Source organism: Taudactylus pleione, unplaced genomic scaffold (genome assembly GCF_031769625.1).
Source record: "Taudactylus pleione unplaced genomic scaffold, aTauple2 ptg000008l, whole genome shotgun sequence".
Classification (NCBI taxonomy): Eukaryota; Metazoa; Chordata; class Amphibia; order Anura; family Myobatrachidae; genus Taudactylus; species Taudactylus pleione.
The window spans coordinates 6,384,044-6,410,216 of NW_028284411.1; positions in this window are offsets into that span (position 1 = coordinate 6,384,044).

Consider the following 26,173-nt stretch of genomic DNA (forward strand, 5'->3'; position numbering starts at 1 on the left):
TTCAGGTCTGTCAGGATAAGAGTGACAGCAGCGCACCATTCAGGTCTGTCAGTATACGCGTCACAGCGGCATATCATTCAGGTCTGTCAGTATACATGTCACAGCAGCATATCATTCAGGTCTGTCAGTATACATGTCACAGCAGCACACCATTCAGGTCTGTCAGTATACAGGTCACAGCAGCATATCATTCAGGTCTGTCAGTATACATGTCACAGCAGCATATCATTCAGGTCTATCAGTATACATGTCACAGCGGCATATCATTCAGGTCTGTCAGTATACATGTCACAGCAGCGCACCATTCAGGTCTGTCAGGATACATGTCACAGCTGCACACCATTCAGGTCTGTCAGTAAACACATCACAGCAGCACACACCATTCTGGTCTGTCAGTATACATGTCACAGCAGCACACCAGACCTGTATACATGTCACAGCAGCGCACCATTCAGGTCTGTCAGGATAAGAGTCACAGCAGCGCACCATTCAGGTCTGTCAGTATACGCGTCTCAGCAGCACACCATTCAGGTCTGTCAGTATACACGTCACAGCAGCGCACCATTCAGGTCTGTCAGTATACAGGTCACAGCAGCGCACCATTCAGGTCTGTCAGTATACAGGTCACAGCAGCGCACCATTCAGGTCTGTCAGGATAAGAGTCACAGCAGCGCACCATTCAGGTCTGTCAGTATACGCGTCACAGCAGCACACCATTCAGGTCTGTCAGTATACATGTCACAGCAGCATATCATTCAGGTCTGTCAGTATACATGTCACAGCAGCATATCATTCAGGTCTATCAGTATACATGTCACAGCGGCATATCATTCAGGTCTGTCAGTATACATGTCATAGCAGCGCACCATTCAGGTCTGTCAGGATACATGTCACAGCTGCACACCATTCAGGTCTGTCAGTATACACATCACAGCAGCACACACCATTCTGGTCTGTCAGTATACATGTCACAGCAGCACACCAGACCTGTATACATGTCACAGCAGCGCACCATTCAGGTCTGTCAGGATAAGAGTCACAGCAGCGCACCATTCAGGTCTGTCAGTATACGCGTCTCAGCAGCACACCATTCAGGTCTGTCAGTATACATGTCACAGCAGCATATCATTCAGGTCTGTCAGTATACATGTCACAGCAGCATATCATTCAGGTCTATCATTATACATGTCACAGCGGTATATCATTCATGTCTGTCAGTATACATGTCACAGCAGCGGACCATTCAGGTCTGTCAGTATACATGTCACAGCAGCGCACCATTCAGGTCTGTCAGTATACATGTCACAGCAGCGCACCATTCAGGTCTGTCAGTATACGTGTCACAGCGGCGCATCATTCAGGTCTGTCAGTATACGCGTCACAGCGGCTTATCATTCAGGTCTGTCAGTATACATAACACAGCAGCATATCATTCAGGTCTGTCAGTATACATGTCACAGCAGCGCACCATTCAGGTCTGTCAGTATACATGTCACAGGAGCGCACCATTCAGGTCTGTCAGTATACGCGTCACAGCGGCACATCATTCAGGTCTGTCAGTATACGCGTCACAGCGGCATATCATTCAGGTCTGTCAGTATACATATCACAGCGGCATATCATTCAGGTCTGTCAGTATACATGTCAAAGCAGCACACCATTCAGGTCTGTCAGTATACATGTCACAGCAGCGCACCATTCAGGTCTGTCAGGATAAGAGTCACAGCAGCGCACCATTCAGGTCTGTCAGTATACGCGTCACAGCAGCACACCATTCAGGTCTGTCAGTATACATGTCACAGCAGCATATCATTCAGGTCTGTCAGTATACATGTCACAGTAGCACACCATTCAGGTCTGTCAGTATACATGTCACAGCAGCATATCATTCAGGTCTGTCAGTATACATGTCACAGCAGCATATCATTCAGGTCTGTCAGTATACACGTCACAGCGGCACACCATTCAGGTCTGTCAGTATACAGGTCACAGCAGCGCACCATTCAGGTCTGTCAGTATACAGGTCACAGCAGCACACCCCATTCAGGTCTGTCAGTATACAGGTCACAGCAGCACACCATTCAGGTCTGTCAGTATACATGTCACAGCAGCACACACCATTCAGGTCTGTCAGTAGAGAAACCGAAAGATTGCATAAGAAAAGAGGTGTTTTAAACCTCTAGGATGGGGGCAGGCATGTATGCAAATTACTTGTGGGAGTTAGCCTATGGCAAGTAGGGGCGGGTTTGTAACAGGAACATTATATAGTGGGATAAAAGTGTGGGCCAAAGCCTCTTTGTTCCAGATTCCCCACCCTCCCTCCCCTATAAATTTTGGTATGTTGTGGGTTTGGTTTTGGGTGGTGGGAAAGAACGGCAGGTCGCCAGTCCGGGTGCAATTATGATTTAAGGGCGCTCCCTTCGTTGACTGGTAGTTGGCTGTACCAACCTAACGGGGGGCAGTATCACCACCTAAATGGGTGGGAAGTCAAGATGGGGGTGAGCGTTACCTTTTGTTGATGATATTAGTTACATGGTTATGTGTATGCACTCTGGGCGATCTACGCCTGCTATGCAATTTGTTGTTTGTGTGTGGGCATAGCAGATCTGGCTGATTTCTGGCCGTCCTTTCTTTGCCACCATACATCCTTAAATAAATAATAATTATTATTGCTCCAATAAATCGCCATCAAGTTATCTGCCAAATCCACGTCTCAGTGTCTTTATTTTATGTTAGTATGATAAGTGGTTTGCACACATGACAACACCTCATCCGATAGAAGGTTTATACACATCACAGCAGCGCACCATTCAGGTCTGTCAGTATACATGTCACAGCAGCACACCAGACCTGTATACATGTCACAGCTGCACACCATTTAGGTCTGTCAGTATACATGTCACAGCAGCGGACCATTCAGGTCTGTCAGTATACATGTCACAGCAGCACACCATTCAGGTCTGTCAGTATATGTGTCACAGCAGCATATCATTCAGGTCTGTCAGTATACATGTCACAGCAGCACACCATTCAGGTCTGTCAGTATACGTGTCACAGCAGCGCACCATTCTGGTCTGTCAGTATACATGTCACAGGAGCGCACTATTCAGGTCTGTCAGTATACGCGTCACAGCAGCACACCATTCAGGTCTGTCAGTATACATGTCACAGCAGCGCACCATTCAGGTCTGTCAGTATACATGTCACAGCAGCACACCATTCAGGTCTGTCAGTATACATGTCACAGTAGCGCACCATTCAGGTCTGTCAGTATACATGTCACAGCAGCGCACCATTCAGGTCTGTCAGTATATGTGTCACAGCAGCATATCATTCAGGTCTGTCAGTATACATGTCACAGCGGCATATCATTCAGGTCTGTCAGTGTATGTGTCACAGCAGCATATCATTCAGGTCTGTCAGTATACATGTCACAGCAGCATATCATTCAGGTCTGTCAGTATACATGTCACAGCAGCACACCATTCAGGTCTGTTAGTATACGTGTCACAGCAGCGCACCATTCAGGTCTGTCAGTATACATGTCACAGCAGCGCACCATTCAGGTCTGTCAGTATACGCGTCTCAGCAGCACACCATTCAGGTCTGTCAGTATACATGTCACAGCAGCATATCATTCAGGTCTGTCAGTATACATGTCACAGCAGCATATCATTCAGGTCTATCATTATACATGTCACAGCGGTATATCATTCATGTCTGTCAGTATACATGTCACAGCAGCGGACCATTCAGGTCTGTCAGTATACATGTCACAGCAGCGCACCATTCAGGTCTGTCAGTATACATGTCACAGCAGCGCACCATTCAGGTCTGTCAGTATACGTGTCACAGCGGCGCATCATTCAGGTCTGTCAGTATACGCGTCACAGCGGCTTATCATTCAGGTCTGTCAGTATACATAACACAGCAGCATATCATTCAGGTCTGTCAGTATACATGTCACAGCAGCGCACCATTCAGGTCTGTCAGTATACATGTCACAGGAGCGCACCATTCAGGTCTGTCAGTATACGCGTCACAGCGGCACATCATTCAGGTCTGTCAGTATACGCGTCACAGCGGCATATCATTCAGGTCTGTCAGTATACATATCACAGCGGCATATCATTCAGGTCTGTCAGTATACATGTCAAAGCAGCACACCATTCAGGTCTGTCAGTATACATGTCACAGCAGCGCACCATTCAGGTCTGTCAGGATAAAAGTCACAGCAGCGCACCATTCAGGTCTGTCAGTATACGCGTCACAGCAGCACACCATTCAGGTCTGTCAGTATACATGTCACAGCAGCATATCATTCAGGTCTGTCAGTATACACGTCACAGCGGCACACCATTCAGGTCTGTCAGTATACAGGTCACAGCAGCGCACCATTCAGGTCTGTCAGTATACAGGTCACAGCAGCACACCCCATTCAGGTCTGTCAGTATACAGGTCACAGCAGCACACCATTCAGGTCTGTCAGTATACATGTCACAGCAGCACACCATTCAGGTCTGTCAGTAGAGAAACCGAAAGATTGCATAAGAAAAGAGGTGTTTTAAACCTCTAGGATGGGGGCAGGCATGTATGCAAATTACTTGTGGGAGTTAGCCTATGGCAAGCAGGGGCGGGTTTGTAACAGGAACATTATATAGTGGGATAAAAGTGTGGGCCAAAGCCTCTTTGTTCCAGATTCCTCCAGGACAGGGAAGTGCATTTTGTCAGTTGTCATTTTCCTTAATAAAACTCTCTTAGTGCTTCTCCTCTTCTCTCCTCCTTTTCCTTATTGTATTTAGTCTCTTTTCATTTACTTCATATCATTGCTTTTACTTTTCCTTTCTGTCCTCAATCAGTGTCTTTTCTGATTTCTTGTTCTGCTGGGGGTGGGTGTAGCTATGTCCTGCCTAGTAATGAGCCTCCCCAGACCCTGGTCCCTGGCTCCACAGTGCCCCCATGTTATTAGGAGCTGCAGGTGTGGTTCCCCTATTGATAGTTCTATCCCCCCTCAGGCTGCAGCAGCTTTGTGGAAGGTGTGCCAGTGCGGGGGAGGGGTGCTTCCCTTCAGTCCTTAATGCCCCTGGTCAATATCATCTTTGTGGCTGCAGTGGCCAGCACCATAGGCAAATGCAGGAGGGGTTTATGAGTGCCTTGCCTGAACCCCCCCTCAGCCCACACCATGATGACTACAATAGAAATAGCATATAATACTAAAGTTGCATGTTTTTTAGGATCCCCTCAGTGTCACAAATGAAATAACTAGCACTACAGTCCCTGTTGATCTTTTAAATGTGTCAGCCAGTAGAAAAAGTTAAAAGCCAGTAATGAATATTGTTGTGCACCAACTAGATCTGGAAAACATGCACTGTACGGGGTGCACTGATATGGATCACCTATTGGATCAATTATTGATACTGGATAATACACCATCCAGTACATAGGGGGACCAATCTGTGCATCTATGTCCAGGACAGTGCATGGTTTCTTTTTCTGCCCTCTCCCAGATTCCCCAACTTGCTCATATGATCTGTAAAGGAGCCGGCACATGAAATAAAAAGATTCAGCTCAGACAGGATGGCTCTACTTCTACATATAATTACTTACTGTGTTTGCTGGTCCTGTATATGCCAGAATTATATCATTCAGTACATTCGTATGATGTATTTTATAGCTGGTCTGTGCTGATTATGCCCTCTTAATGGTAGAAAACAGTTGCAGCAAACAGTGTCAGTATTATGCTGGGCATTGAGGTATCATTGGGGGAATAGAATGCTTTAGTGATGCGTTATATGACAGTAAGGGGTAATGGCTTTGACACTGCTTTATTTATGTATGGCACCTTAGATCTAGCTTTTATCTCCTTTGAATCATATTATCAGTCAATAGAGGAGATTGTATTATATACTGTATTCTGAGCATTTAACTTACAAAATAGACAGAATACATGTGCTACAGTGAATTTCTACAGGGTGCACAGCTTATTATTGCAATCACTGCCCCAAGCAGCTATCACCGGGAAGCTCCATTCTCAGCTATGCTCCTACTTCGACAAATATACATTGCTGGAGGTCACGCAGCCTTCGCGTCCTGCCTATGAGGGGTACAACGCGAGCAAAGCAGCTAGTTCAGTTCGTCAGGGCTAACAGCAGGCGTCTGGGGAAAATGCTTCGCCTTTAATAATTCCACCTGTACGCAGGGACGAAAATGTCATTTTCGTCACCTCTGCTTGCGATGTGGTGGCAATCACCCAGTTGCCAAGTGTTTCAAGGGGGGTGCCCAGCAGCAGCCTGCACAGCCAGCAAAAGGCACAAGTGCTAAGTAAAGTTCCATCCCCTGTCCGTGTCACAGCGATAGCAAAATGGTTGAGTTGGTACCCGGTTCTGCAGGACGCAGAATTTTCGTTAAAAGGCTTCAGTTTTGGTTTTCGTTTACCTATTTGCAGGGATGTCGACACATATTCGCCTAGAAATTTGAAGTCTGCCTTTGAATTGCCTCACATTCTTAGGGAAAAAGTGGCTGGCGAGGTTAGCGTCAGGCGCATTGCAGGGCCTTTTGCAGAACTCCCATTAGGGATCTTGTGAATTCCCCGGTGGGAGTGGTTCCCAAGAAAATTCCAGGAAAATACAGGCTCATGCAACATCTGTCTTATCCGCCAGGCTCGTCAGTAAATTTTGCCATACCAGTTGAGGTTTCCTCGGTGGTGTACCAGTCTTTTGACGATGCTTTGGATGTCATTAGGTGTTATGGTCCGGGCGCACTGATGGCTAAGATAGATGTTGAGTCAGCTTTTCGTCTACTTCCTTTGCACCCAGAGTCATTCCAGTTTATGGGTTTTTAGCTTGGACAACGGATATTGCATAGACAAATGCTTGCCTATGGGGTGTTCTGTGTCCTGTGCGTTTTTCGAGCATTTTAGCACCTTCCTACACTGGTGCGCGGAATTTATTTATTTAATTTTTGCGGTAGTCATGGAATAGCCCACTATCTCGATGACTTTCTGTGTGTCGGCCCTTCCGGTTCAGGCAGATGCAGTTATCTTTTGTTTTCTTTACGAGCGCTGTTTTTTCATTTGGAGTTCCCGTTGCTGCGGACAAAACGGAGGGCCCTTCCCCTTGTCATTCCTGGGTATCGAGATCTGTACCTCAGCGGGTTCTTGTCGCATTCCTCTCGATAAGCCTGTCAAGTTGCGTAATGCCATAGCGGAATGCACGGCTTCCAGTAGAATTACCCTGCGGCAGGCGCAATCCCTCCTGGGCCTGTAAAGTAATTCCAATGGGCAGAGCTTTTTCACGTAAATTGGAAAGGGCCACGGCTGGTGTCACTAACCGAGACATTTGCTACGTTTATCCTCAGAGATTAAGCAGGACCTCTCTGTCTGGGTCTCGTTTCTTCGGGATTTTAATGGCGTTCGGTTGTGGATGTCTCCAGCCGCTGACAATTTGCAGCTGCAGCTGTTCACCGACGCAGCAGGCACCACAGGGTTCGGATGTTACCTTGATGGCTCCTGGTGCGTTGGCCGTTGGCTGGAAGAATGGGTGGGAAAGGGTTTGACTAAGGACTTACTCCTTCTCAAACTCTTTCCCATAATGGTTTCCTTGGAAATCTGGGGGGAATGGTTACACAATCGCAGCATCATTATCAGGTGTGACAACCTGGGCGTGGTCCATGCGATACAATCAGCAACATGCGGCTTCCCTGCTGGTTTTGCGCTTGCTAGCGCAGCTGTGCTCACATGTTTGCGCTGTAACATCATGTTTAAGGCAAGACACGTTCCTGGGGTGGAGAATGAGATAGACGATGCGTTATCACGTTTCCAGTGGGCTAGGTCCCGATCTGTGGCCCCTGGTGCTGACATTGTGCTTTGCCCCTCTTATGTTTGGCAGGTGATCGAGCCGGCATGGAGGGCTTAGCAGAACAGTCTTTAGCCCCCTCCACGTTGCGAGCATATCGGCAGGCATGGAATGAATGGGAAGATTATTCCCGTAGCAGCAAACAGGCAGGTAAGAGTCAGCATCGTTCGATGCTTTCTTTTATTTGGAGTCTCCATTTGGCTGGCAGATCCAGGGCTTCTGTTGCGCGCTCTTTGGGGGGCATTGCATTTTATTGTAAATTGAAGGGCCAACCTGACTTTACTAAAAGTTTTCTGATTGTGAAGGCTTTAAAGGGTTGGGCACGGGTCTCCCGGCCAGTAGCTGACCTTAGGAGACCTGTGGACGCTCATCTGCTTCCGGCAGTATTAGGGGCGGTTCTCGGAGTGGCTCTTACTGCGTATGAGGCGGTCCTGATTCAAGTGGTGTTTTCAGAGGCTTTTCACGGCACCTTGAGGGTATCGGAGCTGGTGGCATCATCCAAATGGGTTGATGCCGCCATGCTCCTCTCGGATATCCTGGTCAGTGAGAGGTCTGTTCTCTGTAGGATTCGGCGGTCAAAGACCGACCAGACTGGTAGGGGTGGGTGGATCTCGTTGGGTCCATCTAGGTACGAACAGATCTGCCCCGTGGCACTAGCTATGCGGTATGAGTTATTGCGGCCGGATGTTCCTGGTTCATGACTCATGCATATGGACAGGACTCCGCTTACCAAATACCAGTTTGGTTGGTTTTTGAAGAGGTGTGTATCAGTTTTAGGCCTCCCGCCTCAAGATTTTGGTACACACTCGTTTCTGATCGGAGCCGCAACTTCGGCGGCAGCTGCGGGTTTCTCGGCATCAGAAATTAAGGCCCTAGGACGTTGGAAATCAGATAGTTATAAAGGTTACATTCGACCTAGGCGTGAAGGCCCTTTGTTTTAAAGTCATTTCACAGTCTGTGACGGTTACGTTTATATTTTATGCTTGCCTGGTTTTTGTCTTGTCTCATGTACTGTCCTGTCTTGTCTGTTACCCCTGTCCGTCCTACTCGGGATTAGCTACTCGCCATTGCTGGCAATGGGAGTCTTGAGGGATTTTACAATTTTTACCTGAACTGACGGATTCAATTCGGCTATTCTCAATCATTTAATTAGGCCATAGTCCATCCCTCAGCAGGTTTTTATTTTACCTCTTGCCGAGTTCACCTGTTTTTTCCCAATTCCCCCCCACCCATTCTTCCCCTTTGTGTCTTCTGTTTGTCTCAGCCACTTCAAATAGTAAAGTCGGCGACCAATAGAAAATGTTTCTTTTTGGCAGATACTCACTTATGTTCTATCAGATCCCACTAATACACCATAAAATTTTATTGTTTTATGACAATTACTAATTTTTTATTTACTGCTTTCCTCCACCTTTAGGATTGCTCTTTGACACGCAGGACATTTGGGTTATAGGCCACTCATATATTTTCTGGGCTGCTAGGTTTGAGTTCAGATCAAGCTCCAATTTTTGAATATTCAGCTAGGGTCCGTTGCATAGGTTCCAGAGGTATGAGATGGCATTCCTTTTGTCCTAAACTGTTAGAGTATGCAAGGCTTTTTGGTAGGCCACGTATTTTGGTGGCTTATTTAGGAGGTAACGACTTAGGGCAGAGGTCCACTGTAGAATTACGAGTTGATATTGTCAACGATTTGGCGAGGGTGCTATCGGCCTGGCCCTTGTGTAAATTAATTTGGTCTTGCATTGTACCTCGACAGGTCTGGCGTGGGGTTAGGAGTTTTCCTGCTAATGACGAAGCTAGGAAGAAACTTAATTTCGTAGTTGCCAAATTTGTGATGGCCAATTATGGCCGTTTCATTTACCATAAGAACATTCAATTTCGATTTAGTTATATGTATAGACCTGATGGAGTTCATTTAACAGAGGAGGGTTGGTCATTGTTTATTGGGGATCTTTTTGAGGAGTTGGCGTTATTGGGGTAGTAATTGGTATGGTGGCGGTGCAGCGGTTCTATAAGCAGAACCTTGCTGTGGCGGGAAAGAACGGCAGGTCGCCAGTCCGGGTGCAATTATGATTTAAGGGCGCTCCCTTCGTTGACTGGTAGTTGGCTGTACCAACCTAACGGGGGGCAGTATCACCACCTAAACGGGTGGGAAGTCAAGATGGGGGTGAGCGTTACCTTTTGTTGATGATATGAGTTACATGGTTATGTGTATGCACTCTGGGCGATCTACGCCTGCTATGCCTTTTGTTGTTTGTGTGTGGGCATAGCAGATCTGGCTGATTTCTGGCCGTCCTTTCTTTGCCACCATACATCCTTAAATAAATAATAATTATTATTGCTCCAATAAATCGCCATCAAGTTATCTGCCAAATCCACGTCTCAGTGTCTTTATTTTATGTTAGTATGATAAGTGGTTTGCACACATGACAACACCTCATCCGATAGAAGGTTTAGAGAAACCGAAAGATTGCATAAGAAAAGAGGTGTTTTAAACCTCTAGGATGGGGGCAGGCATGTATGCAAATTACTTGTGGGAGTTAGCCTATGGCAAGTAGGGGCGGGTTTGTAACAGGAACATTATATAGTGGGATAAAAGTGTGGGCCAAAGCCTCTTTGTTCCAGATTCCCCACCCTCCCTCCCCTATAAATTTTGGTATGTTGTGGGTTTGGTTTTGGGTGGTGGGAAAGAACGGCAGGTCGCCAGTCCGGGTGCAATTATGATTTAAGGGCGCTCCCTTCGTTGACTGGTAGTTGGCTGTACCAACCTAACGGGGGGCAGTATCACCACCTAAACGGGTGGGAAGTCAAGATGGGGGTGAGCGTTACCTTTTGTTGATGATATGAGTTACATGGTTATGTGTATGCACTCTGGGCGATCTACGCCTGCTATGCAATTTGTTGTTTGTGTGTGGGCATAGCAGATCTGGCTGATTTCTGGCCGTCCTTTCTTTGCCACCATACATCCTTAAATAAATAATAATTATTATTGCTCCAATAAATCGCCATCAAGTTATCTGCCAAATCCACGTCTCAGTGTCTTTATTTTATGTTAGTATGATAAGTGGTTTGCACACATGGCAACACCTCATCCGATAGAAGGTTTATACACATCACAGCAGCGCACCATTCAGGTCTGTCAGTATACATGTCACAGCAGCACACCAGACCTGTATACATGTCACAGCTGCACACCATTTAGGTCTGTCAGTATACATGTCACAGCAGCGGACCATTCAGGTCTGTCAGTATACATGTCACAGCAGCGGACCATTCAGGTCTGTCAGTATACATGTCACAGCAGCACACCATTCAGGTCTGTCAGTATATGTGTCACAGCAGCATATCATTCAGGTCTGTCAGTATACATGTCACAGCAGCACACCATTCAGGTCTGTCAGTATACGTGTCACAGCAGCGCACCATTCTGGTCTGTCAGTATACATGTCACAGGAGCGCACTATTCAGGTCTGTCAGTATACGCGTCACAGCAGCACACCATTCAGGTCTGTCAGTATACATGTCACAGCGGCACACCATTCAGGTCTGTCTGGATACATGTCACAGCGGCATATCATTCAGGTCTGTCAGTATACATGTCACAGCAGCGAACCATTCAGGTCTGTCAGTATACAGGTCACAGCAGCACACCATTCAGGTCTGTCAGTATACATGTCAAAGCAGCACACCATTCAGGTCTGTCAGTATTCGTGTCACAGCAGCACATCATTCAGGTCTTTCAGGATACATGTCACAGCAGCGCACCATTCAGGTCTGTCAGGATACATGTCACAGCGGCACATCATTCAGGTCTGTCAGTATACATGTCACAGCAGCGCACCATTCAGGTCTGTCAGTATACATGTCACAGCAGCGCACCATTCATGTCTGTCAGTATATGTGTCACAGCAGCATATCATTCAGGTCTGTCAGTATACATGTCACAACGGCATATCATTCAGGTCTGTCAGTGTATGTGTCACAGCAGCATATCATTCAGGTCTGTCAGTATACATGTCACAGCAGCATATCATTCAGGTCTGTCAGTATACATGTCACAGCAGCACACCATTCAGGTCTGTTAGTATACGTGTCACAGCAGCGCACCATTCAGGTCTGTCAGTATACATGTCACAGGAGCGCACTATTCAGGTCTTTCAGTATACGCGTCACAGCAGCGCACCATTCAGGTCTGTCAGTATACATGTCACAGCGGCACACCATTCAGGTCTGTCAGGATACATGTCACAGCGGCATATCATTCAGGTCTGTCAGTATACATGTCACAGCAGCGGACCATTCTGGTCTGTCAGTATACAGGTCACAGCAGCACACCATTCAGGTCTGTCAGTATACATGTCAAAGCAGCACACCATTCAGGTCTGTCAGTATTCGTGTCACAGCTGCACATCATTCATGTCTTTCAGGATACATGTCACAGCAGCGCACCATTCAGGTCTCTCAGGATACATGTCACAGCGGCACATCATTCAGGTCTGTCAGTATACATGTCACAGCAGCACACCAGACCTGTATACATGTCACAGCAGCACACCATTTAGGTCTGTCAGTATACACGTCACAGCAGCACACCATTCAGGTCTGTCAGTATACATGTCACAGGAGCGCACTATTCAGGTCTGTCAGTATACACGTCACAGCAGCGCACCATTCAGGTCTGTCAGTATACACGTCACAGCAGCGCACCATTCAGGTCTGTCAGTATACATGTCACAGCAGCGCACCATTCAGGTCTGTCAGTATACATGTCACAGCAGCGCACCATTCAGGTCTGTCAGTATACATGTCACAGCGGCGCACCATTCAGGTCTGTCAGTATATATGTCACAGCGGCACACCATTCAGGTCTGTCAGTATACGCGTCACAGCAGCACACACCATTCAGGTCTGTCAGTATACACATCACAGCAGCGCACCATTCAGGTCTGTCAGTATACATGTCACAGCAGCGCACCATTCAGGTCCGTCAGTATACATGTCACAGCAGCACACCATTTAGGTCTGTCAGTATACACGTCACAGCAGCACACCATTCAGGTCTGTCAGTATACATGTCACAGGAGCGCACTATTCAGGTCTGTCAGTTTACGCGTCACAGCAGCACACCATTCAGGTCTGTCAGTATACATGTCACAGCGGCACACCATTCAGGTCTGTCAGGATACATGTCACAGCGGCATATCATTCAGGTCTGTCAGTATACATGTCACAGCGGCACACCATTCAGGTCTGTCAGGATACATGTCACAGCGGCATATCATTCAGGTCTGTCAGTATACATGTCACAGCAGTGGACCATTCAGGTCTGTCAGTATACAGGTCACAGCAGCGCACCATTCAGGTCTGTCAGTATACATGTCACAGCAGCGGCGCACCATTCAGGTCTGTCAGTATACATGTCACAGCAGCGCACCATTCAGGTCTGTCAGTATACATGTCACAGCGGCGCACCATTCAGGTCTGTCAGTATATATGTCACAGCAGCACACACCATTCAGGTCTGTCAGTATACGCGTCACAGCAGCACACACCATTCAGGTCTGTCAGTATACACATCACAGCAGCGCACCATTCAGGTCTGTCAGTATACATGTCACAGCAGCGCACCATTCAGGTCCGTCAGTATACATGTCACAGCAGCACACCATTTAGGTCTGTCAGTATACACGTCACAGCAGCACACCATTCAGGTCTGTGAGTATAAATGTCACAGGAGCGCACTATTCAGGTCTGTCAGTATACGCGTCACAGCAGCACACCATTCAGGTCTGTCAGTATACATGTCACAGCGGCACACCATTCAGGTCTGTCAGGATACATGTCACAGCGGCATATCATTCAGGTCTGTCAGTATACATGTCACAGCGGCACACCTTTCAGGTCTGTCAGGATACATGTCACAGCGGCATATCATTCAGGTCTGTCAGTATACATGTCACAGCAGTGGACCATTCAGATCTGTCAGTATACAGGTCACAGCAGCGCACCATTCAGGTCTGTCAGTATACAGGTCACAGCAGCACACCATTCAGGTCTGTCAGTATTCGTGTCACAGCAGCACATCATTCAGGTCTGTCAGGATACATGTCACAGCAGCTCACCATTCAGGTCTGTCAGGATACATGTCACAGCGGCATATCATTCTGGTCTGTCAGTATACATGTCACAGAAGCGCACCATTCAGGTCTGTCAGTATACATGTCAAAGCAGCGCACCATTCAGGTCTGTCAGTATACATGTCACAGTGGCACACCATTCAGGTCTGTCAGTATACATATCACAGCGGCACACCATTCAGGTCTGTCAGTATACATGTCACAGCAGCACACCATTCAGGTCTGTCAGTATACATGTCACAGCAGCACACCACTCAGGTCTGTCAGTATACATGTCACAGCAGCACACCATTCAGGTCTGTCAGTATACGCGTCACAGCAGCGCACCATTCAGGTCTGTCAGGATACATGTCACAGCGGCATATTATTCAGGTCTGTCAGTATACATGTCACAGCAGCGCACCATTCAGGTCTGTCAGGATACATGTCACAGCTGCACACCATTCAGGTCTGTCAGTATACACATCACAGCAGCACACACCATTCAGGTCTGTCAGTATACATGTCACAGCAGCACACCAGACCTGTATACATGTCACAGCAGCGCACCATTCAGGTCTGTCAGGATAAGAGTCACAGCAGCGCACCATTCAGGTCTGTCAGTATACGCGTCTCAGCAGCACACCATTCAGGTCTGTCAGTATACATGTCACAGCAGCATATCATTCAGGTCTGTCAGTATACATGTCACAGCAGCATATCATTCAAGTCTATCATTATACATGTCACAGCGGTATATCATTCAGGTCTGTCAGTATACATGTCACAGCAGCGGACCATTCAGGTCTGTCAGTATACATGTCACAGCAGCGCACCATTCAGGTCTGTCAGTATACATGTCACAGCAGCGCACCATTCAGGTCAGTCAGTATACGCGTCACAGCGGCGCATCATTCAGGTCTGTCAGTATACGCGTCACAGCGGCATATCATTCAGGTCTGTCAGTATACATGTCACTGCAGCATATCATTCAGGTCTGTCAGTATACATGTCACAGCAGCATATCATTCAGGTCTATCAGTATACATGTCACAGCGGCATATCATTCAGGTCTGTCAGTATACATGTCAGAGCGGCATATCATTCAGGTCTATCAGTATACATGTCACAGCGGCATATCATTCTGGTCTGTCAGTATACATGTCACAGCAGCGCACCATTCAGGTCTGTCAGGATACATGTCACAGCTGCACACCATTCAGGTCTGTCAGTATACACATCACAGCAGCACACACCATTCAGGTCTGTCAGTATACATGTCACAGCAGCACACCAGACCTGTATACATGTCACAGCAGCGCACCATTCAGGTCTGTCAGGATAAGAGTCACAGCAGCGCACCATTCAGGTCTGTCAGTATACGCATCACAGCAGCACACCATTCAGGTCTGTCAGTATACATGTCACAGCAGCATATCATTGAGGTCTGTCAGTATACATGTCACAGCAGCATATGATTCAGGTCTATCAGTATACATGTCACAGCGGCATATCATTCAGGTCTGTCAGTATACATGTCACAGCAGCGCACCATTCAGGTCTGTCAGTATACATGTCACAGCAGCGCACCATTCAGGTCTTTCAGTATACGTGTCACAGCGACACATCATTCAGGTCTGTCAGTATACGCGTCACTGCGGCATATCATTCAGGTCTGTCAGTATACATATCACAGCAGCATATCATTCAGGTCTGTCAGTATACATGTCACAGCAGTGCACCATTCAGGTCTGTCAGTATACATGTCACAGGAGCGCACCATTCAGGTCTGTCAGTATACGCCTCACAGCGGCACATCATTCAGGTCTGTCAGTATACGCGTCACAGCGGCATATCATTCAGGTCTGTCAGTATAGATATCACAGCAGCATATCATTCAGGTCTGTCAGTATACATGTCACAGCAGCACACCATTCAGGTCTGTCAGTATACATGTCACAGCAGCATATCATTCAGGTCTGTCAGTATACATGTCACAGCAGCACACCATTCAGGTCTGTCAGTATACATGTCACAGCAGCATATCATTCAGGTCTGTCAGTATACATGTCACAGCAGCATATCATTCAGGTCTGTCAGTATACATGTCACAGCGGCGCACCATTCAGGTCTGTCAGGATACACGTCACAGCGGTGCACCATTCAGGTCTGTCAGTATACACGTCACAGCGGCGCACCATTCAGGTCTGTCAGTATACACGTCACAGCGGCGCACCATTCAGGTCTGTCAGTATACAGGTCACAGCGGCGCACCATTCAGGTCTGTCAGTATACAGGTCACAGCAGCACACACCATTCAGGTCTGTCAGTATACAGGTCACAGCAGCACACCATTCAGGTCTGTCAGTATACATGTCACAGCAGCACACACCATTCAGGTCTGTCAGTATACACATCACAGCAGTGCACCATTCAGGTCTGTCAGTATACATGTCACAGCAGCACACCAGACCTGTATACATGTCACAGCAGCACACCATTTAGGTCTGTCAGTATACATGTCACAGCAGCGGACCAATCAGGTCTGTCAGTATACATGTCACAGCAGCACACCATTCAGGTCTGTCAGTATACATGTCACAGCAGCGCACCATTCAGGTCTGTCAGTATACGTGTCACAGCGGCACATCATTCAGGTCTGTCAGTATACGCGTCACAGCGGCATATCATTCAGGTCTGTCAGTATACGCGTCACAGCAGCATATCATTGAGGTCTGTCAGTATACATGTCACAGCAGCGCACCATTCAGGTCTGTCAGAATACATGTCACAGGAGCGCACCATTCAGGTCTGTCAGAATACATGTCACAGGAGCGCACCATTCAGGTCTGTCAGTATACGCGTCACAGCGACACATCATTCAGGTCTGTCAGTATACGCGTCACAGCGGCATATCATTCAGGTCTGTCAGTATACATATCACAGCGGCATATCATTCAGGTCTGTCAGTATACATGTCACAGCAGCACACCATTCAGGTCTGTCAGTATACATGTCACAGCAGCGCACCATTCAGGTCTGTCAGGATAAGAGTCACAGCAGCGCACCATTCAGGTCTGTCAGGATAAGAGTCACAGCAGCGCACCATTCAGGTCTGTCAGTATACGCGTCACAGCAGCACACCATTCAGGTCTGTCAGTATACATGTCACAGCAGCATATCATTCAGGTCTGTCAGTATACATGTCACAGCAGCACACCATTCAGGTCTGTCAGTATACATGTCACAGCAGCATATCATTCAGGTCTGTCAGTATACATGTCACAGCAGCATATCATTCAGGTCTGTCAGTATACAAGTCACAGCGGCGCACCATTCAGGTCTGTCAGGATTCACGTCACAGCGGCGCACCATTCAGGTCTGTCAGTATACACGTCACAGCAGCACACCATTCAGGTCTGTCAGTATACACGTCACAGCAGCGCACCATTCAGGTCTGTCAGTATACAGGTCACAGCAGCGCACCATTCAGGTCTGTCAGTATACATGTCACAGCAGCGCACCATTCAGGTCTGTCAGGATAAGAGTCACAGCAGCGCACCATTCAGGTCTGTCAGTATACGCGTCACAGCAGCACACCATTCAGGTCTGTCAGTATACATGTCACAGCAGCATATCATTCAGGTCTGTCAGTATACATGTCACAGCAGCATATCATTCAGGTCTATCAGTATACATGTCACAGCGGCATATCATTCAGGTCTGTCAGTATACATGTCACAGCAGCGCACCATTCAGGTCTGTCAGGATACATGTCACAGCTGCACACCATTCAGGTCTGTCAGTATACACATCACAGCAGCACACACCATTCAGGTCTGTCAGTATACATGTCACAGCAGCACACCAGACCTGTATACATGTCACAGCAGCGCACCATTCAGGTCTGTCAGGATAAGAGTCACAGCAGCGGACCATTCAGGTCTGTCAGTATACATGTCACAGCAGCGCACCATTCAGGTCTGTCAGTATACATGTCACAGCAGCGCACCATTCAGGTCAGTCAGTATACGCGTCACAGCGGCGCATCATTCAGGTCTGTCAGTATACGCGTCACAGCGGCATATCATTCAGGTCTGTCAGTATACATGTCACTGCAGCATATCATTCAGGTCTGTCAGTATACATGTCACAGCAGCATATCATTCAGGTCTATCAGTATACATGACACAGCGGCATATCATTCAGGTCTGTCAGTATACATGTCAGAGCGGCATATCATTCAGGTCTATCAGTATACATGTCACAGCGGCATATCATTCTGGTCTGTCAGTATACATGTCACAGCAGCGCACCATTCAGGTCTGTCAGGATACATGTCACAGCTGCACACCATTCAGGTCTGTCAGTATACACATCACAGCAGCACACACCATTCAGGTCTGTCAGTATACATGTCACAGCAGCACACCAGACCTGTATACATGTCACAGCAGCGCACCATTCAGGTCTGTCAGGATAAGAGTCACAGCAGCGCACCATTCAGGTCTGTCAGTATACGCATCACAGCAGCACACCATTCAGGTCTGTCAGTATACATGTCACAGCAGCATATCATTGAGGTCTGTCAGTATACATGTCACAGCAGCATATGATTCAGGTCTATCAGTATACATGTCACAGCGGCATATCATTCAGGTCTGTCAGTATACATGTCACAGCAGCGCACCATTCAGGTCTGTCAGTATACATGTCACAGCAGCGCACCATTCAGGTCTTTCAGTATACGTGTCACAGCGACACATCATTCAGGTCTGTCAGTATACGCGTCACTGCGGCATATCATTCAGGTCTGTCAGTATACATATCACAGCAGCATATCATTCAGGTCTGTCAGTATACATGTCACAGCAGTGCACCATTCAGGTCTGTCAGTATACATGTCACAGGAGCGCACCATTCAGGTCTGTCAGTATACGCCTCACAGCGGCACATCATTCAGGTCTGTCAGTATACGCGTCACAGCGGCATATCATTCAGGTCTGTCAGTATAGATATCACAGCAGCATATCATTCAGGTCTGTCAGTATACATGTCACAGCAGCACACCATTCAGGTCTGTCAGTATACATGTCACAGCAGCATATCATTCAGGTCTGTCAGTATACATGTCACAGCAGCACACCATTCAGGTCTGTCAGTATACATGTCACAGCAGCATATCATTCAGGTCTGTCAGTATACATGTCACAGCAGCATATCATTCAGGTCTGTCAGTATACATGTCACAGCGGCGCACCATTCAGGTCTGTCAGGATACACGTCACAGCGGTGCACCATTCAGGTCTGTCAGTATACACGTCACAGCGGCGCACCATTCAGGTCTGTCAGTATACACATCACAGCGGCGCACCATTCAGGTCTGTCAGTATACAGGTCACAGCGGCGCACCATTCAGGTCTGTCAGTATACAGGTCACAGCAGCACACACCATTCAGGTCTGTCAGTATACAGGTCACAGCAGCACACCATTCAGGTCTGTCAGTATACATGTCACAGCAGCACACACCATTCAGGTCTGTCAGTATACACATCACAGCAGTGCACCATTCAGGTCTGTCAGTATACATGTCACAGCAGCACACCAGACCTGTATACATGTCACAGCAGCACACCATTTAGGTCTGTCAGTATACATGTCACAGCAGCGGACCAATCAGGTCTGTCAGTATACATGTCACAGCAGCACACCATTCAGGTCTGTCAGTATACATGTCACAGCAGCGCACCATTCAGGTCTGTCAGTATACGTGTCACAGCGGCACATCATTCAGGTCTGTCAGTATACGCGTCACAGCGGCATATCATTCAGGTCTGTCAGTATACGCGTCACAGCAGCATATCATTGAGGTCTGTCAGTATACATGTCACAGCAGCGCACCATTCAGGTCTGTCAGAATACATGTCACAGGAGCGCACCATTCAGGTCTGTCAGAATACATGTCACAGGAGCGCACCATTCAGGTCTGTCAGTATACGCGTCACAGCGACACATCATTCAGGTCTGTCAGTATACGCGTCACAGCGGCATATCATTCAGGTCTGTCAGTATACATATCACAGCGGCATATCATTCAGGTCTGTCAGTATACATGTCACAGCAGCACACCATTCAGGTCTGTCAGTATACATGTCACAGCAGCGCACCATTCAGGTCTGTCAGGATAAGAGTCACAGCAGCGCACCATACAGGTCTGTCAGGATAAGAGTCACAGCAGCGCACCATTCAGGTCTGTCAGTATACGCGTCACAGCAGCACACCATTCAGGTCTGTCAGTATACATGTCACAGCAGCATATCATTCAGGTCTGTCAGTATACATGTCACAGCAGCACACCATTCAGGTCTGTCAGTATACATGTCACAGCAGCATATCATTCAGGTCTGTCAGTATACATGTCACAGCAGCATATCATTCAGGTCTGTCAGTATACAAGTCACAGCGGCGCACCATTCAGGTCTGTCAGGATTCACGTCACAGCGGCGCACCATTCAGGTCTGTCAGTATACACGTCACAGCAGCACACCATTCAGGTCTGTCAGTATACACGTCACAGCAGCGCACCATTCAGGTCTGTCAGTATACAGGTCACAGCAGCGCACCATTCAGGTCTGTCAGTATACATGTCACAGCAGCGCACCATTCAGGTCTGTTAGGATAAGAGTCACAGCAGCGCACCATTCAGGTCTGTCAGTATACGCGTCACAGCAGCACACCATTCAGGTCTGTCAGTATACATGTCACAGCAGCATATCATTCAGGTCTGTCAGTATACATGTCACAGCAGCATATCATTCAGGTCTATCAGTATACATGTCACAGCGGCATATCATTCAGGTCTGTCAGTATACATGTCACAGCAGCGCACCATTCAGGTCTGTCAGGATACATGTCACAGCTGCACACCATTCAGGTCTGTCAGTATACACATCACAGCAGCACACACCATTCAGGTCTGTCAGTATACATGTCACAGCAGCACACCAGACCTGTATACATGTCACAGCAGCGCACCATTCAGGTCTGTCAGGATAAGAGTCACAGCAGCGCACCATTCAGGTCTGTCAGTATACGCGTCTCAGCAGCACACCATTCAGGTCTGTCAGTATACATGTCACAGCAGCATATCATTCAGGTCTGTCAGTATACATGTCACAGCAGCATATCATTCAGGTCTATCATTATACATGTCACAGCGGTATATCATTCATGTCTGTCAGTATACATGTCACAGCAGCGGACCATTCAGGTCTGTCAGTATACATGTCACAGCAGCGCACCATTCAGGTCTGTCAGTATACATGTCACAGCAGCGCACCATTCAGGTCTGTCAGTATACGTGTCACAGCGGCGCATCATTCAGGTCTGTCAGTATACGCGTCACAGCTGCTTATCATTCAGGTCTGTCAGTATACATAACACAGCAGCATATCATTCAGGTCTGTCAGTATACATGTCACAGCAGCGCACCATTCAGGTCTGTCAGTATACATGTCACAGGAGCGCACCATTCAGGTCTGTCAGTATACGCGTCACAGCGGCACATCATTCAGGTCTGTCAGTATACGCGTCACAGCGGCATATCATTCAGGTCTGTCAGTATACATATCACAGCGGCATATCATTCAGGTCTGTCAGTATACATGTCAAAGCAGCACACCATTCAGGTCTGTCAGTATACATGTCACAGCAGCGCAACATTCAGGTCTGTCAGGATAAGAGTCACAGCAGCGCACCATTCAGGTCTGTCAGTATACACGTCACAGCAGCACACCATTCAGGTCTGTCAGTATACATGTCACAGCAGCGGACCAATCAGGTCTGTCAGTATACATGTCACAGCAGCACACCATTCAGGTCTGTCAGTATACATGTCACAGCAGCGCACCATTCAGGTCTGTCAGTATACGTGTCACAGCGGCACATCATTCAGGTCTGTCAGTATACGCGTCACAGCGGCATATCATTCAGGTCTGTCAGTATACGCGTCACAGCAGCATATCATTGAGGTCTGTCAGTATACATGTCACAGCAGCGCACCATTCAGGTCTGTCAGAATACATGTCACAGGAGCGCACCATTCAGGTCTGTCAGAATACATGTCACAGGAGCGCACCATTCAGGTCTGTCAGTATACGCGTCACAGCGACACATCATTCAGGTCTGTCAGTATACGCGTCACAGCGGCATATCATTCAGGTCTGTCAGTATACATATCACAGCGGCATATCATTCAGGTCTGTCAGTATACAATACATGTCACAGCAGCACACCATTCAGGTCTGTCAGTATACATGTCACAGCAGCGCACCATTCAGGTCTGTCAGGATAAGAGTCACAGCAGCGCACCATTCAGGTCTGTCAGGATAAGAGTCACAGCAGCGCACCATTCAGGTCTGTCAGTATACGCGTCACAGCAGCACACCATTCAGGTCTGTCAGTATACATGTCACAGCAGCATATCATTCAGGTCTGTCAGTATACATGTCACAGCAGCACACCATTCAGGTCTGTCAGTATACATGTCACAGCAGCATATCATTCAGGTCTGTCAGTATACATGTCACAGCAGCATATCATTCAGGTCTGTCAGTATACAAGTCACAGCGGCGCACCATTCAGGTCTGTCAGGATTCACGTCACAGCGGCGCACCATTCAGGTCTGTCAGTATACACGTCACAGCAGCACACCATTCAGGTCTGTCAGTATACACGTCACAGCAGCGCACCATTCAGGTCTGTCAGTATACAGGTCACAGCAGCGCACCATTCAGGTCTGTCAGTATACATGTCACAGCAGCGCACCATTCAGGTCTGTCAGGATAAGAGTCACAGCAGCGCACCATTCAGGTCTGTCAGTATACGCGTCACAGCAGCACACCATTCAGGTCTGTCAGTATACATGTCACAGCAGCATATCATTCAGGTCTGTCAGTATACATGTCACAGCAGCATATCATTCAGGTCCATCAGTATACATGTCACAGCGGCATATCATTCAGGTCTGTCAGTATACATGTCACAGCAGCGCACCATTCAGGTCTGTCAGGATACATGTCACAGCTGCACACCATTCAGGTCTGTCAGTATACACATCACAGCAGCACACACCATTCAGGTCTGTCAGTATACATGTCACAGCAGCACACCAGACCTGTATACATGTCACAGCAGCGCACCATTCAGGTCTGTCAGGATAAGAGTCACAGCAGCGCACCATTCAGGTCTGTCAGTATACGCGTCTCAGCAGCACACCATTCAGGTCTGTCAGTATACATGTCACAGCAGCATATCATTCAGGTCTGTCAGTATACATGTCACAGCAGCATATCATTCAGGTCTATCATTATACATGTCACAGCGGTATATCATTCATGTCTGTCAGTATACATGTCACAGCAGCGGACCATTCAGGTCTGTCAGTATACATGTCACAGCAGCGCACCATTCAGGTCTGTCAGTATACATGTCACAGCAGCGCACCATTCAGGTCTGTCAGTATACGTGTCACAGCGGCGCATCATTCAGGTCTGTCAGTATACGCGTCACAGCTGCTTATCATTCAGGTCTGTCAGTATACATAACACAGCAGCATATCATTCAGGTCTGTCAGTATACATGTCACAGCAGCGCACCATTCAGGTCTGTCAGTATACATGTCACAGGAGCGCACCATTCAGGTCTGTCAGTATACGCGTCACAGCGGCACATCATTCAGGTCTGTCAGTATACGCGTCACAGCGGCATATCATTCAGGTCTGTCAGTATACATATCACAGCGGCATATCATTCAGGTCTGTCAGTATACATGTCAAAGCAGCACACCATTCAGGTCTGTCAGTATACATGTCACAGCAGCGCACCATTCAGGTCTGTCAGGATAAGAGTCACAGCAGCGCACCATTCAGGTCTGTCAGTATACGCGTCACAGCAGCACACCATTCAGGTCTGTCAGTATACATGTCACAGCAGCATATCATTCAGGTCTGTCAGTATACATGTCACAGTAGCACACCATTCAGGTCTGTCAGTATACATGTCACAGCAGCATATCATTCAGGTCTGTCAGTATACATGTCACAGCAGCACACCATTCAGGTCTGTCAGTATACATGTCACAGCAGCATATCATTCAGGTCTGTCAGTATACATGTCACAGCAGCATATCATTCAGGTCTGTCAGTATACAAGTCACAGCGGCGCACCATTCAGGTCTGTCAGGATTCACGTCACAGCGGCGCACCATTCAGGTCTGTCAGTATACACGTCACAGCAGCACACCATTCAGGTCTGTCAGTATACACGTCACAGCAGCGCACCATTCAGGTCTGTCAGTATACAGGTCACAGCAGCGCACCATTCAGGTCTGTCAGTATACATGTCACAGCAGCGCACCATTCAGGTCTGTCAGGATAAGAGTCACAGCAGCGCACCATTCAGGTCTGTCAGTATACGCATCACAGCAGCACACCATTCAGGTCTGTCAGTATACATGTCACAGCAGCATATCATTCAGGTCTGTCAGTATACATGTCACAGCAGCGCACCATTCAGGTCTGTCAGGATAAGAGTCACAGCAGCGCACCATTCAGGTCTGTCAGTATACGCGTCACAGCGGCGCATCATTCAGGTCTGTCAGTATACGCGTCACAGCGGCTTATCATTCAGGTCTGTCAGTATACATAACACAGCAGCATATCATTCAGGTCTGTCAGTATACACGTCACAGCAGCACACCATTCAGGTCTGTCAGTATACATGTCACAGGAGCGCACTATTCAGGTCTGTCAGTATACGCGTCACAGCAGCACACCATTCAGGTCTGTCAGTATACATGTCACAGCGGCACACCATTCAGGTCTGTCAGGATACATGTCTCAGCAGCACACCATTCTGGTCTGTCAGTATACATGTCACAGCAGCATATCATTCAGGTCTGTCAGTATACATGTCACAGCAGCATATCATTCAGGTCTGTCAGTATACAAGTCACAGCGGCGCACCATTCAGGTCTGTCAGGATTCACGTCACAGCGGCGCACCATTCAGGTCTGTCAGTATACACGTCACAGCAGCACACCATTCAGGTCTGTCAGTATACACGTCACAGCAGCGCACCATTCAGGTCTGTCAGTATACAGGTCACAGCAGCGCACCATTCAGGTCTGTCAGTATACATGTCACAGCAGCGCACCATTCAGGTCTGTCAGGATAAGAGTCACAGCAGCGCACCATTCAGGTCTGTCAGTATACGCATCACAGCAGCACACCATTCAGGTCTGTCAGTATACATGTCACAGCAGCATATCATTCAGGTCTGTCAGTATACATGTCACAGCAGCATATCATTCAGGTCTATCAGTATACATGTCACAGCGGCATATCATTCAGGTCTGTCAGTATACATGTCACAGCAGTGCACCATTCAGGTCTGTCAGGATACATGTCACAGCTGCACACCATTCAGGTCTGTCAGTATACACATCACAGCAGCACACACCATTCAGGTCTGTCAGTATACATGTCACAGCAGCACACCAGACCTGTATACATGTCACAGCAGCGCACCATTCAGGTCTGTCAGGATAAGAGTCACAGCAGCGCACCATTCAGGTCTGTCAGTATACGCGTCTCAGCAGCACACCATTCAGGTCTGTCAGTATACATGTCACAGCAGCATATCATTCAGGTCTGTCAGTATACATGTCACAGCAGCATATCATTCAGGTCTATCATTATACATGTCACAGCGGTATATCATTCATGTCTGTCAGTATACATGTCACAGCAGCGGACCATTCAGGTCTGTCAGTATACATGTCACAGCAGCGCACCATTCAGGTCTGTCAGTATACATGTCACAGCAGCGCACCATTCAGGTCTGTCAGTATACGCGTCACAGCGGCGCATCATTCAGGTCTGTCAGTATACGCGTCACAGCGGCTTATCATTCAGGTCTGTCAGTATACATAACACAGCAGCATATCATTCAGGTCTGTCAGTATACATGTCACAGCAGCGCACCATTCAGGTCTGTCAGTATACATGTCACAGGAGCGCACCATTCAGGTCTGTCAGTATACGCGTCACAGCGGCACATCATTCAGGTCTGTCAGTATACGCGTCACAGCGGCATATCATTCAGGTCTGTCAGTATACATATCACAGCGGCATATCATTCAG